Source organism: Pygocentrus nattereri, chromosome 1, assembly GCF_015220715.1.
Source record: "Pygocentrus nattereri isolate fPygNat1 chromosome 1, fPygNat1.pri, whole genome shotgun sequence".
In the NCBI taxonomy this organism is placed as follows: Eukaryota; Metazoa; Chordata; class Actinopteri; order Characiformes; family Serrasalmidae; genus Pygocentrus; species Pygocentrus nattereri.
The window spans coordinates 5,805,156-5,819,816 of NC_051211.1; the positions used below are offsets into that span (position 1 = coordinate 5,805,156).

General features: G+C 42.1%; 1 long non-coding RNA gene across 2 annotated transcripts in view; it reads right to left on the reverse strand.

Moving 5' to 3' along the window:
* The window catches only part of LOC108429057, a 63,450-nt gene extending 49,091 nt beyond the window's left edge, over window positions 1–14,359 (reverse strand). Inside the window, exon 1 of one of the 2 annotated variants that reach the window (XR_005130185.1) lies at window positions 14,219–14,359. This is a non-coding gene — a long non-coding RNA (uncharacterized LOC108429057). Of the gene's footprint in view, window positions 1–14,165 lie in introns of both variants that reach the window. The other variant, XR_005130187.1, reaches the window with a different exon arrangement.
* Between the last annotated feature and the right edge of the window lie 302 nt (window positions 14,360–14,661).

Here is a 14,661-nt window from a genome sequence, read left to right on the forward strand (position 1 = left end):
GAATATACAGAATATACAGAACCCCCGTGAGCGCTGAGGCAAGGAAAAACTCCCTCAGAGCTGGAGGAGGAAGAAACCTCGGGAGGACCAAGACTCACATCTAAAGGGGGGACCATCCTACCACTGGTCAGACAACTTATAAGTTAAACATTGAAAAGTCAATTTTACATCCACGCAGTTCTAATATATATAGTATTATATATATTATTATATAATATATATATAGTCAACAACTGAATGTCAAATCAAATAAAGTAAAATTCAGTCATATTTCAACATTTACTGTCAGTTTCCTCTTTTTAGGCAATGGCATGTGAAATAATCTGGTTCATTTTCTTCTCTGACTGCTGTTTCTCGCCTCGCCCCTCCCCTGTGTGTGGGGTCACTCACTGCAGTCTCAGTGCTCATCATAATGCACAGATCTGATTGGCTGAGCAGGGTCATGTGTGATATTTACAATGCAATTGGTCTCTGAGTCTCCTGGGTTGCTAAAGCTACCGTAAAGGCTAAAAAAAAAAAAGCCGATTAAAACAGGACCACCCGGTCGAAATTAAATAATTCTTCATAATTTATCAGTTATAGGTCCAGGTCTGGATAGGAAAGTGTTTGGGTCTGGACTCGGACCAGGTCCGCCTATTAGTGACCTCTGTTTTACAGTCGGTGGCCACGTTATCTTCTGTTAGTCCATCAGCTGCTGTTCCACTAGAATGCTTTAGCTACATTTATTTATTTATTTATTTTTATTTAGAGGTATGGTGTCACCTCTGAGCTGAGATTACTTAACTAACACCTTACTAGTACTTATAGCTTAAAGTAGTTGTAATTCATATTAGCTCACAAACGTTATATAACCAAATGCTTCATTAAAGCAAATTTGGTCAATGTTGGGGGTATTAGGGATAGAGGTTTATGAACAAAAGTGGCTTTCTTTGGGCTCCCAAGTGGAAGTTGAAAAGCAGTTGAAAAGATATGGTTGTGCTTCACAGGACTCGGAGGAAGCCTGAGCTAGCCTGAGCTAGCCTGAGCTTCACTGGTATCATGTGTTTGGGGTTGTCCTGACTAGTGGGTGGAATTGGATATGACTAAATTGGGGAAAAACAAGTAGCTTTCTTTGACAGATTGCTCATGCATGTGTAGATAAATACCACCAGGAAAACAAAGCTCTTTGGTCTACAGAAGAACAATTTAATTGTAAACTATTTATCCATTTGTCTGTTGTTAACAGTGCTGACAACATGATGTAAACACAAAGTTTGATTGCCTATGGTGAGCATCATTGACAATATGATGCAATTTAAAGTTAGACTAAACACTTATATTCTCAAAATGTCACGACTGCCCCCCCCCCACTCATCCATGTGCTTTTGTTTATCTTTTAGTCCTGTCATGTGCTTTGTGTTTTCTTTAAGTTCTTCCTGGTCCTGCCCCCTTGTTTTCAGACCCTGGCCTTAATTACTTACACTTGTGTCTGTTTAGCCACCTGTGTCTTGTGAATTTCCCCTCTGTGGGACTAATAAAGGATTATCTTATCTTATCTTATCTTATCTTATCTTATCTTATCTTATCTTATCCCTCGTTGTTACCTGTATTAAAGCCCTGTGTGTTCCACTGTGAGTTTCTTTGTTTGTGCTGTTGGTATTGTTTGAGGTGTTTGTATTGTTTGCTGTTTGTTCTTCTGGCCTCTGTTGTTTGTTTACCCTGTGCTTATTTTTGTCATGTCTGTTCCCTGTTCCATCCGTGTTGGCTCTATGATCCTGGACTGTCTTGTGAGTCCAGGATCATAGTATTGTTTTGCCCCTAATAAATCTCACTTATCTCCACATATGCGTCCGCCTCACCAGCGCTCCCCTACGTTACACAAAAATACATGCTTCTTTAGACGTAGCATATATGTTAACAGACAGACAAAAAAGTAGGCCTAACAAATTGTCTGCATGAATTCCAAACACAGGTTCTTTGATACTTTCATATGGTATTTAATGGGATTTCATACAGATCTATATCTCTTGTGATGGAAACCCAGGTAAGAACTTTTGTGTGTATATATATATATCAGAGATGAGAGATGAGCTTGGATCCCATCGCTGTCCGGCAGAGTATTCTGTTCTCTAGTATTACATTGGTCTCAGATAGCTGCGTTTAATCATGACTGGGGATCCATTTGATATCAAAGCCGTACCCTCGGGCCTCACGGAGCACCGACGAGCCAAAAAATGTTTTCTTTTCATCGTCGACCTATTTCCCACCACCTGCAATGGCTTTCTTTCATGTGTGAAGGCAGAGTGAGCTAGCGTACCGTCTCCCAGGAGACCGGCTGCAGTGACATCATCGTCTCCAGGTAATGGCAGCTGATGTGGCTCTCATGTACACCTGCCAATCAAAGTGAGCAGCAGAGTGCATATGGGCCACATTAGTGTGGGACTTCATCCATGTGGAAAGTGTGTGAGTGTGCAGCCATGTATTTGGCTCTTATTGGGGATCAAATGTCCCAAAGATTTTGACTTTGATGTGCTATTTGGCCGAATTCTCTGAGGAATTTTTTTTATTTATTTTAATTTTAAGTTCTGTTGTTTAGTAGCCTAATATATTAGTTTCATGCTGAACATCTGTATCTTGATGTTGTTCTATAAGTATTTATCAGGTTTTTTGTTAACATAATCATTGAACATAGTACACTTACTTTGTTAATGATTATAAGCTTGCATTTTTAATATAATATAGAAAATTAATTACATTGCAAAATAAAACTTATAAGGCTGTGGCTAGCCTGATGACATGCTTATTTTTTGGCCATTCTAAAACTAAGGCCCAGTCCTTTTCACCCCTTCCCCTTACCTTGTAGGCCTTAGCCCTCTGTTTTGCGTGTTCATGTCTAGGAGTAGGGTGTCTCAAATCTTGTTGAGATAGAGGGGTGGGGCGAAGTGTTAGGGCTACATGACCCTCCCAACTGAGGGTTTTCAGAGACTCCAAACTGAGAGTTATGAGAAAAAAAGAAAAAACGGTAAGACAGCTGCTTGTAGGGGTAAAACGAAGAAATGGGCCTAAATATGGACATTTGAAGCTTGTAAAAGGCATTCAACATGTTTTATTCGAATCTTGGAACAGATCATAATGTACATTTTACCTTATATGTTTCAGATAGTGACTCAGTAAAGAGTCCTGGCAAATTCTTCATTTCCATTAACCCCTAAAATGTTAACAGTGCTGACAAGATGATGTAAATACAAAGTTTGATTGCCTATGGTTAGCAGCGTTTACAAGATGGTGTAGTTTAAAGTCAAACTAAGCACTTACACTTGGAAAACCCCTTAGATAGCCGGAGCCCACTGGTGGATCCAAAGTTTTATTACATACTTCTATAATTTTAAGAACAGCTCAACAATTTTTAAAGGATTATAAGCCTTATTAAGTAATAGCCTTGAGGTTTTAAGGGGTTAAAGACTTGTGGGTTGTCCTACTGCTCATATTCACCTAGGGACTTTTTTTGTTCATGGAATTGATTTCACCCATTGTAAATCAAAATGTGATCACTTTTACTTTCACTTTCTAATTGTGTTGGTAGTTGAGTCCAACATGTAAGGCCTTTAGTTTAGATCCTGAAGTCCTATCCAATGAGAGTGCTCACTTGGTTGTATCTGCCTACATATCACAGTGGGGGAAAAAATCCTGATTGGACTAATTTTCCATTAGGTTTCAAAAGACCAGACTCACTTTGTTTCTAACCAAAATTTTTAATTAGAGTATTATTTAATTAGTATTATATAAGTGGATACACTTTCTGATAAGTAGGAGCATTTAAACCACATTCATGGCTAACAAGTGCATACTAGTCAGTATATAATATGAAATCTCTATAGCTAAACACTGGCAGTACTATGGGTTATACTGAAGAGATCAGTGACTTTCAATGTGGTCCTGTCTTAAGATGCAACCTTTCCACTCAGTTGGTTTCAAACAAGCCTAAGATTACCACATGCATGACCAGGCATCAGCTGGAGTTTGCAAAGAACACTATACTGGAACTCTATTGTAAACACACTCTCTGGAGTGATGAATCATGTTTCACCAAGGGTCAACTGTAAAGTTTGGTAGAGGAGGGATAATGGGCTGGGGCTCTTTTTCAGTGTTTGGTTTTGCCAAGTTATTTCCAGTGAAGGGAAATCTTAATGCTACAGCATACAAAGGTATTCTAAAGGACTGTGCTCTCCAAATTTGTTTTAGGATGATAGTGAAACCCAATGCACACAATAGAGTTCCATAAAGAAATGATTAGTAAAGTTTGATTTGGAAGAACTTGATTCAAATCATAAAGCCCTGACCTCAACCTCATCCAACACCTTTGGGATGAACTAGAACACCAACCGCAACCCAAGCCTTGTCGGTCAACATCAGATCCGGACCTCCAGTGGCAGAATGGAGGTAAATTCCTCGTACTATGTTACAAAAATCAAGTGTAAAACCTTCTTAGAAAGGTAGCGAGTGGGTTCTGAGCGGCACAACTGTCTAAGCATTGGCCCTATAATCAGGAGATTGTGAGTTCAATCCCTGGTGATGCTACAGCCATCTGTAGCCAGGAGTCCAAGAGAGCACAATTGGCCTCGCTCTCTGGGTGGGTAGGATGCCCCCTCTTCTCCCCCATCACTCAGTGCACTTAGCCGACGTAACAGATCTGGTGGTTGGTGATTTCAACCATGCACATTCGGCTGTCCAGTGACGTGTGATTGAGGGAGTCCTAACTAACGGGTGGAATTGGGGAGAAAATTGGAGAAAAATGAAAGAAAAAAACGCAAAGGGGGACAAGCTCCACATTAATGCCCTTGATTTAGGAATGAAATGTTCAACAAGCACATATGGGGAATATGTCTGGGCATGCCCAATCTTTTGTCCATGTGCAAGCATTTTGGCCGAGCATTTCACAGCTATACCGAAGCGGGTGGAAATATCCCACAAAGACAGGAATACAATTGCATGTGTGTTTGTCCATACATCCACTCCAACACCTGTGCACTGTGAACCTCTGCTGTAATTTTTGACTTGACTCTGAAAACAGCAGAGATGGCAGGGGAAAAAAACAGCAAGACACATGAAGAGAGCAGCTTTATTTCTGACTTTCTTCTCTGATGTACTCTACCAGCCTAGGGTGAGGTTCCCCAAAGCACTGCAGCCTTAAGATCATTGCAACATCTAGAAAGAGCATACACATGATCCCCCCCCCCACCCCCACCCCCACACACTATTTTAGTTCTGGGCTGCTTTTGGGAAACAGAGCTTTTGCTCATCAAACTGAGTCTACAGTCACATTATTAGACACAGGGGAGTTCTCACACTGCTGAACATGCTCGCCTTTATATCTTATGCTGAGTTGTTGAGACGACTATGCCCACCTTAAGACCACTCTTAACAGGGAAGTAAATTGATTCTTCAACATTTGTTCATAGGTAAATAAGATGTAAACAAAGTCATTCAGGGAAATGTTCATCCTAAAGAAACTTAGAATCGTTCACAGCGGTGCCAATAGGAACCAGATGTCTGAAGAGTCTTTAAAAGCTCCCCAGCAGAAAGTTATTACATGAAATGATTAGGAATTTGCTGCCTAATGTTTTAGACATTGTTTTACAGAAGCTTGAGATAAGAGTTTACCCTTTAAAATCCATTCATAGTGACTATTACTACTGTCATTACTATTTTTACTGCACCAAAAAGGTAGTAAACTGTCAGTGGGGCAGTGCCCTCAAGGGTACATCTCAGTACCTTTATTGAGGGAACGTAACTACCATAATCCACTGAAATGATATTTTCTAAGCTGTACTGACTCCACACACCCGGTTTCTCCTCCAGGCTTTTATTTTACTGTTCTGTTTTAAAACATTTGGCTATGAAAAGGTACTAATATGAACCTCTCACCTGGAAAAACTTCTGTTAGGTTCCCAATTGGTTCCCAATTGGACCTTAAAGCCACTGTTGTATCTTTGAATGAAAAATGTACTTGCACAGAACCTTTATTTCAACCAGTGTACCAGTGATGGAGAAGATGTGTAAATGGTGTAAATGATAGACAGCGTTTACTTACGCTGCTTCTTTAGAGAATCCAGCTCTCATGAAATATGACACAGATTGGTTCTTGGCAGAAAAAGGATGAAGGAGCTTGAAAAGATCTTTAAATTAAACGATTTGTCTCCACAAAGAATGGAATCACCCAGGCTATGATTTTCTCTGTGGTTCTTTATGGATATGCAAGTTGGAATCAATCAATAAACAATCAAGGCAGGAAAAATACTGATGCCTTTGAATTTTGGTGTTGGTAAAGACTTTTAGGAGAACCTTGGACGGCAAAGCCCAGATTACCAAACTGAAACAAATTGGAAAAGACTCTTATGCTTGGAAGAGTTGAAGGTAAAAGAAGATGACCAGCAACAAGATGGATGGATACCATCAGAGGAATCAAGAATCAGCCATTGAGAAGCCGGAAGACCCAAACAGAAAACAGGACATTCTGGAGAAACACTATCCATATGGTCACCAGGGGTTGGAAATGGCAGAACTTAATAATAACAACACTACATAGAGCAACTCAGATGATTCAGTAGCTTCACTAGTCATTTTGGACAGCATGTAAAATCAGTAAGTTGATAGTATAAGTGACATAAGACTTCACGTAGCTAATTGAAAGGAGGAAAATCATCAGTTTACTTGAACCCTGCTACATAACATTGATGTAACCAGTTCCCCAAGATATGTATATATGTTTGTAGGCACCTGCTGGTTCATCATTTCTTCTGAAATCAAGGGGATTCATACAGAGTTTGTCCACGTTTGCTGCCTTTACAGTCTCAACTCTTCTAGAAGACTTTACACTAGATATTGAAACACTGCTGTGAGGATTTGATTGCATTCAAAAACATAAGTGTCAGTGAGGTCAAGTGCTTATGTTGGCTGATTGGTTCTGGATCACAAATCTTCCCAAAGGCATTGAATCACTCCAGAAAATGCAGTTCTACTGTACCACAGCCCAGTATTGGGAGGCTTGATATCCCTCCAGCCAGAACTGGGCATGTTAACTTCATGTGCAGCTTCTCTAGCACACATTCTATGGCCAGTGCTTTTCTATGGAGGTTATACAAGCTGTTCATGTGTAATCGAATGCCTCTGCACCTTAAAGTAGCTGAGTTCACTAATTCAAATGGCTGTCTGGATACTTTCGGAGATATAAGTCCATGTGTATGTCAGGCTTCAAGGCCAATGGGATGACATGCTCTTGAATGCCCGTACTCAATATTAACTCTGCCACAGTGAGAACAACCTGAGAAGATCTTTGGTAAAATCCTCAAGGTTCAATTAAAACCTACACTAAAGACCTGTGTAGCAGCACCTTGTACCTAGGAGACAACTTTAACACTATCTGTGTTACTTTAACGCCAGTGATTTTCCTGCATGACTGCTGTAGATCACGGTTCAGTCTCACAGTGACACATATGGAGTTTGACTTTTTTCATATGAAGCACCTGGCATAATTACACATTCGCAGAGACACATCAAAAGATGTAGCTGTCAAAAGTACTCTTACTCTTGATTTGAAGGAGAAAAATCACAGATACTGACATACCAATGCAAGGACAGTGGTATTTGTTTCAGTCAGTCTCATTGAGAAGTACAGTTATTAATTTTATTGGTTAATCTGTTAAATAATTCTGTTGAATAATTAGACTGACTTTGTTTATTTATTTATTATATATATATTATTCTGCGATGGACTGGTGACCTGTCTAGGGTGTATCCTGCCTTCCGCCCGAAGACTGCTGGGATAGGCTCCAGCACCCCCCGCGACCCTGACGGAGAAGCGGCTTAGAAAATGGATGGATGGATAGATGGATGGATATATATATTATTCTTATAGCCCTTATTGGTATGGTTGTGTTACTGTTTGTCACGATTGGCCCCTCCCAGTCCTGTCCATGTGTTAGTGTTTTGGTTTAGCCCATGTGCGTTTTTGTTTTGGTTTTTCTAGTCCGGCCCCCTCGTTTCAAGTCTCCACCCATCATTGTGTTCACCTGTCCCTCGTTACCCTTTGTTATTTAAGCCCTGTGTTTGCCCTTAGTGTTTGCTGGTCTTTATTTGATGTATCGGTCGTTGTTTGATGTGTTGGTCTTTGTTGGAACTGTTTGGTTGTTTGTGTTTCTCGTCATGTCTGCACCCCATTCTGTACATATTGGCTCTTTGACCCTGGACCGTTACGACCCTGATTTTGGATTTGCCCTCAATAAAAGTCACTTGCCTCTGCACATGCGTGCACTACCTCGCTCCCCGTTACATAAAGACCGGCCGCCTATGGACGCAGCAGGTAAGCGACACATTGGCTTGTGGCAGTTCCGTTGGGACGAAACTCTGTTTTCACGCAGCCTGAGTTACCTGCGTCCGAACGCCGCCCTGCCAGTGAGAGCAAATCCCCTGGTGCTGAGGGAACACGAGCGTCTCAGGTAAGCGCCTTGGGTCCACTCAGCTTGAACAACGCTGCAGGGAGGAGCGACCTGCAGCGCAAGTCGAGGTGAGATGGACGGAGCATACAGATAACCCGTACGATGGTAAGCGGCTTGTTCTCAAGCGCCACTGTGAGCTGCCTATAGCTTGAGTGAGCCTTGGGAACGGCCGAGTGGGTTCAGTGTCTGTGTGTTCCTCCAGGTTGGAGCAGAGGTCCCCAGCCCGAAAGCCTGATCACGCGGCCACACTACGCGGCAGTCCCCCACCTCCGGACCCGCCACCAGTCGCCGTGCCTCCGGACCCGCCGCCAGTCGCCGTGGCAGTCGTAGCAGGCCCGCCTGCCCCCGTGGACTGTCTGGTGTCCCCCGGTCTGTTCCGGGGGCCTCCCATTTATCCTGTCTCTGTTCCCCGTGGGCTTTCTGTGCCTCCTGTGTCTGCTGTTTCTGTTCCTTCGTTTTTGCCCTCCTCTGTCCCTGGTGTTGTCTTGTTTCCTACTGTTGTGTCTGTGTCCGTTCCTGTTCCTGTTGTTGTTCCCGTCTGTTCCTGTTTCTGTCTGTGTGCCAGTTTCTGTGCCTGTGTGTGTCTTGGTGCCTGTTCCCCTGTCTTTTGCGTGGTCTGTCTTGCGTTCTTGTCTTCCTTGTCCTGTTTCTCCCCGGTCGTCCCTCGTTCGGCGTCGTTTTGTGTTGTGCCTCCTCATCCTCCCTCCGTGTTTTGTCCTCGTTCTGTTCGTGTTTCATCGGTTCCTGTGTCTGTGTCTCCCATTTCTGTGCCCGTGTCTTCTTCCGTTTCTGTGCCTGTTTCTGCCTCTGCTCATGAGTCTGTGCCCGTGGTTTCTGTTCCGTGTTCTCCTGCTCCTGTTTCGGCTTCTGTGTCTGTGCCTGTCCTTGTCTAGTTTGTTTTTTTTTTTCCATTTGTGTCTTGGTACCTCTTAATGGTTCTTCCTCATGCTCTCAGGGAATGTCTCCTATTGGGTCTTGGCTCCTGTTAATGGATCTTCCTTATGCTCTTGGAGAGTTTTACCATTTCTGTCTTGGTTCCTCTCAGTGGTTCTTCCTAGTGCTCTCAGGGAATGTCTCCTATTGGGTCTCGATTCCTATTAATGGCTCTTCCTTATGATCTTGGAGAGTTTTTTCCATTTGTGTCTTGATTCCTCTCAGAGGTTCTTCTTCATGCTATTTCTAAGTTTTTCTTTTAAGTCTTGGTTCCTTTCAGTGGTTCTTCCTTAGGGATCATCTCCTACTGGATCTTGGTTCCTGTTAATGGATCTTCCTTATGCTCTTAGAGTTTTTCCATTTGAGTCTTGGTCCCTGTTGGTGGTTTTTCTTCGTACTATTATTAGTTTTTCATTTGAGTCTTGATTCCTCTCAGTGGTTCTTCCTCGAGCTCTCCTATTGGGCTTTGTTTCCAACTTCAATGCAAACTACTTGAACTATTCTTAGGTTATGGAAGTGTGTAGTGAAACCTTGGGCCCACAGGCAGGCCCATCACCTGGTAGGGGTCAAATTTAAAACCTAAAATATACCAACTGTGTCTAAATGATGACTATGTTTGTTGTGTAGCACCGTAGACCACCTATTGCTAACCTCCTGGACAAATCTTTAAATGTCTAATCCTGTGCTGAGTTAAGTAAAAGCAACCGGTTTTTGTTGACTTGCATTGGTGTTTGAATGAGCTTCCCACTCTTGTGAGAAGAATCATCGATCTACACCCATAAACACGTCTACAACAACCAAACCAGCAGGGTGTATAAATGTTATTTTTTTGACGGATACCAAATTGTTCTAGTGAATGTGTTCTAACATCCCAGTGCTTTTTTGTGTGTATTGTCAGTGAACCACAATGAAGAATGCTTTATTTATTTGTTTGTCAGAATAAGGGCACATGGCCTACCACATTGTCAACTCCGTCTCCAAATTAACCACCTAAATAGACACACAAGCGTTCCGACAGAGACGTCAGCTTCCTGTAGCGTCTCTCACCCGAACCTCTTTAACGGGCTCAGGACGCGCTTCTGTTCCCGGATGGGAGGTGGGCCCACCTGAGGGCATGGACGGGGCAAACTGAGCTGGAGCTTTTCAGAGGGAGATGTGCTCATTATGCAGTGGCATACGTGCTGTCACTCATCTGCCGCGTTCCCTTCTGCACTCAGCTGTTGCGCATTAATTCAACTCCGTTTCGCATCCCTCGTTACTTGACCTTTCTGACGCACGGCAGAGGAGGCACTTCACGCGGGGGGCTTCCTCAGACATCTGCATGCCCTGACTTGGAGCCATAGCTGCTCATTTTCTCAGATATCAGTGGCCTGATTCCAGTTCAAAGGAGTAAAAACCTACCTCGCCTCCACTGACCCCTTCAGTTTATACAAGTCCTTTGACCCTTCTAGGTCCCTCATGGTCTTTGCACTTCGAAATGCATCTTCTTACATTTTGTTTCATTCTGTTTCACTGTGAGTTTTGCAGCTGTTGAAAGTGCAAATTATCAACATTGAATTTTGATTGATTTATTTGTTGTTTGTCAAAAGGAAAACCATAATTTACAATGTTTGTCATTGTTTAATGCCAAAATAAATGGAAGAGTAAGGCATGCAGACCCAAGCATGTCAAAAACAGTCAACATAAATATAATTACTACCTATGTAATTAATGACATAAGTACATATATATTACTATGTAATTTAACCCAATTGTATAGTAAAATGACAGCATCAACCCTGGACATGTAAGGGTTGAAGAAAGCATAGGTTTTTTTTTTTATAATTACTGCATTTTGTTCATTGCCCACATAAGTGCAATCTGCATTTTTTTTCTATGTATCTTTGTGTGGGGTCCTTATGATTCAGCCCCTTAAATTCACAGAATTATTACATACTAAGGCTTATTATTAAGTAACTAATGCAAATTCAATGCAAACTACTTGAGCTATTCTTAGGTTATGGAAGCGTGTAATGAAACCTTGGGCCACAGGCAGGCCCATCACCTGGTAGGGGTAAAATTTAAAACCCAAAATACACCAACTGCGTCTAAGTGATGACTATATTTGTTGTGCAGCACTGTAGACCTATATGCAGTGGTAAACCACTGGACAAATCTTTAAATGTCCAATCCCGTGGTGAGTTAAGTGAGTAACACAACATGAATAGTGTAGAATCAAGCATGCAACACTCTAGGCAGTTGTGGAAAAAAAAGGTAGGGAAGATTTAAAGATCAATAATGTGAATAAATAGATTAGAACTCAACTTCAAATACTGTAAGAAATATTCATCAGTAGCTCTTCTGCTGTACCTTCTTGTTATTCAGTGCCTGTTCTTTTCTCGAATTTTGCTTTGTTTGCACATGTGTAATATGTGTTTTTTCCTAGATTTTTCCTCAGGCAGGAAATCTTTGGGACTTGATGCTTTCCTGACCTTTTTTCTGGAGTAAAAGTTTTAGGAGGAAATATTTGTGCACCGTACAAAGACAAAAAATGCAGTAAAATACCGAACAAGATGAATTATGGTAGAAGATGAATAATTAAGATAATTAACTAAAGCACTAAATAACTATTCAAGCCGGATTTGTTTATACCAGAAGAGGCTGTGTAATTTAACATGTGTGAGATTTGACTCCTTCTGGATTTTTTTCAACTTCCACTGATATCCTGGATTGAAAGGTCATGGCATAGATGTCAGCATTATGTCACAGGACACACTCAATAACAATAACAACACGGCACAGCAGTGTCTATTGTCAGGTCTGTTATTGCATTAGTCATTCCATTAGTGTCACTAAAGGAGCTCCAGGTTTGCGGTCAGGCTTTTAGGTGTTTGTGGCTCTGTACACAATTTTCTTTACTAAGGAACCCCTAAAGCACCATTTTTTGAGTGGAGAAAATCAGCATGTGATGTCACCAGGACCAAATATTGGCTTATGACTGTAGCCATCAGTTATGAGTTGGTGATCTCAAAAATGTCTATTCTGAGCCTAAAGGTGAGACATTGTGGAAGACAGCAAACATGTGCAAAGTTTCTCCAAGTTACCCCATAGTGAGGTATCAGAAAAGGTAACCAAGTACCACCAACCTTACTTTTATATGTACTGGCCCTCAATCCACCACAAACACTACACTTCAGCCCACCACAACAAAAAGTTTTGGTAACACTTCATGTTTATACGTTATTTATATTAGGTAAATATATTGTTGATATGATATGAAGGTAGAATTAAAATGTTACTTCAATTAAGCAAAACCTAACCTTACCCAACCTTAGGCAAAACCTAAACCTAATCCTGGCCCTAATTCTAACCTTAACCTAAAACCTGATTCTAACCCTCACCCTGACTCTAATCCTAATCCTAACCTTAACCTCAAATCACAATCTAATCCTAACCCTCAGCATGTGTCTCACCATAACCTTAATCTGAGCCTCAATTCAAAATCTAATCCTAACCTGAACCTTGGCCCTAATCCTAACCCAGGCCCTAACACAAAACCTAATCCAAACCCTCTCCCTGACTCTAATCCTAACCTTAACCTCAAGTCACAATCTAATCCTAACCCTCAGCATGTGTCTCACCATAACCTTAATCTGAGCCTCAATTCAAAATCTAATCCTAACCTGAACCTTGGCCCTAATCCTAACCCAGGCCCTAACACAAAACCTAGTCCAAACCCTCTCCCTGACTCTAATCCTAACCTTAACCTCAAGTCACAATCTAATCCTAACCCTCAGCATGTGTCTCACCATAACCTTAATCTGAACCTCAATTCAAAATCTAATCCTAACCTGAACCTTGGCCCCAATCCTAACCCAGGCCCTAACACAAAACCTAGTCCAAACCCTCTCCCTGACTCTAATCCTAACCTTAACCTCAAGTCACAATCTAATCCTAACCCTCAGCATGTGTCTCACCATAACCTTAATCTGAGCCTCAATTCAAAATCTAATCCTAACCTGAACCTTGGCCCTAATCCTAACCCAGGCCCTAACACAAAACCTAATCCAAACCCTCTCCCTGACTCTAATCCTAACCTTAACCTCAAGTCACAATCTAATCCTAACCCTCAGCATGTGTCTCACCATAACCTTAATCTGAGCCTCAATTCAAAATCTAATCCTAACCTGAACCTTGGCCCTAATCCTAACCCAGGCCCTAACACAAAACCTAGTCCAAACCCTCTCCCTGACTCTAATCCTAACCTTAACCTCAAGTCACAATCTAATCCTAACCCTCAGCATGTGTCTCACCATAACCTTAATCTGAGCCTCAATTCAAAATCTAATCCTAACCTGAACCTTGGCCCTAATCCTAACCCAGGCCCTAACACAAAACCTAGTCCAAACCCTCTCCCTGACTCTAATCCTAACCTTAACCTCAAGTCACAATCTAATCCTAACCCTCAGCATGTGTCTCACCATAACCTTAATCTGAACCTCAATTCAAAATCTAATCCTAACCTGAACCTTGGCCCCAATCCTAACCCAGGCCCTAACACAAAACCTAGTCCAAACCCTCTCCCTGACTCTAATCCTAGCCTTAACCACAACCCAAACCTGAATCCTAACCCCTCACACTGGCACTAATCCTAATCCAAAATTTAACCTAAACTAGTGATGGTCTGGATCAAAGCCTTTCTGGGTTCAGTTCCTCTCAGGTTAAACATCCACAGATATGAAGTGAAAAACAACCGAACTCGGCAGATTATAAACAAACCTTATTTACACCGTTAATTTAAAGTCTCTTGATAATCCACTGAATGGACTCACTGCGGCTTCATCATTGATACGTTGTTGATGTTACTGAGGATCTGTTTGCTTCATCCACTCAAAATAGAGTGTCACCCTCTTCTTGAGACGAGTCAAAACTGAAGTGCGTCCCTCAAACGTCTGACAAAGTGCAAGTGCGTCTCTAAGCCACCTCTCTATCCTCCTCCCTCCATCCCTCCCTCTCCTCTGCAATCCCACTCACCTCTCTTTCTCTCTCTCACTCTTTCTCTTTTTTCTCTCCCCTCCCTCACGCAGACCACACATATCGCCCGCTGCCTCTCCTCCAGTCTCCTGCCATTCTGGGCCATCTGCTGCAGTCTGCGTACCCAACGGCGCTCACGCTGATGACAGCCACGTCTGAGAGGACGCGTCACCCTCGCCCGTCCATCAGAAAATCACACGCACGCATATGCACGCGCTACACATACAGCTTCGCATGCACT